The sequence below is a fragment of the Adiantum capillus-veneris genome, chromosome 1 (genome assembly GCF_014529385.1).
Source record: "Adiantum capillus-veneris isolate H3 chromosome 1, ASM1452938v2, whole genome shotgun sequence".
NCBI lineage: Eukaryota > Viridiplantae > Streptophyta > Polypodiopsida > Polypodiales > Pteridaceae > Adiantum > Adiantum capillus-veneris.
Genome location: NC_140931.1, coordinates 22,583,515 through 22,583,990, shown reverse-complemented (window position 1 = coordinate 22,583,990; position 476 = coordinate 22,583,515).

Sequence of the window (476 nt, the reverse complement as noted above, 5' to 3'; positions counted from 1 at the left end):
TTTTAGTGTTTGATGTCCGGAGTATTCAATATGTAAAATTTTCCTATATCATGTGCGTTCACCACAATGGATTGAAAGTAGCCCTTATAGGCCTTACCTACACATGTTTCTGTAACTTTACAAGAATATAAATTCCCTTCTTTTGAACACATGTGCTATGTTACATATACTTTAGTGAGCTCCCAAGGTCAAAGGCCTCACAAATTTTGTGCACTCAGAACATTTAGCACTAGAAATCAACCAAACAAGGAGCCAATTTTTACTTCCTTGTGTTCACCTCGTGTTCTTGGGAATGTTTTGGTTAAGCCATTTCTTTGGTATTTGAAACCACATGTGACCCCTATTGTTATAGTATCCAGCCAAAGGTTTCTTGATTAACATTTATATAGGTTCGAGTGATACATATCTTCTATGTTAACAATGCATGTATCTATAATTTATGTTTACACTTTCTCTATCCAAATGAGCTACATAGT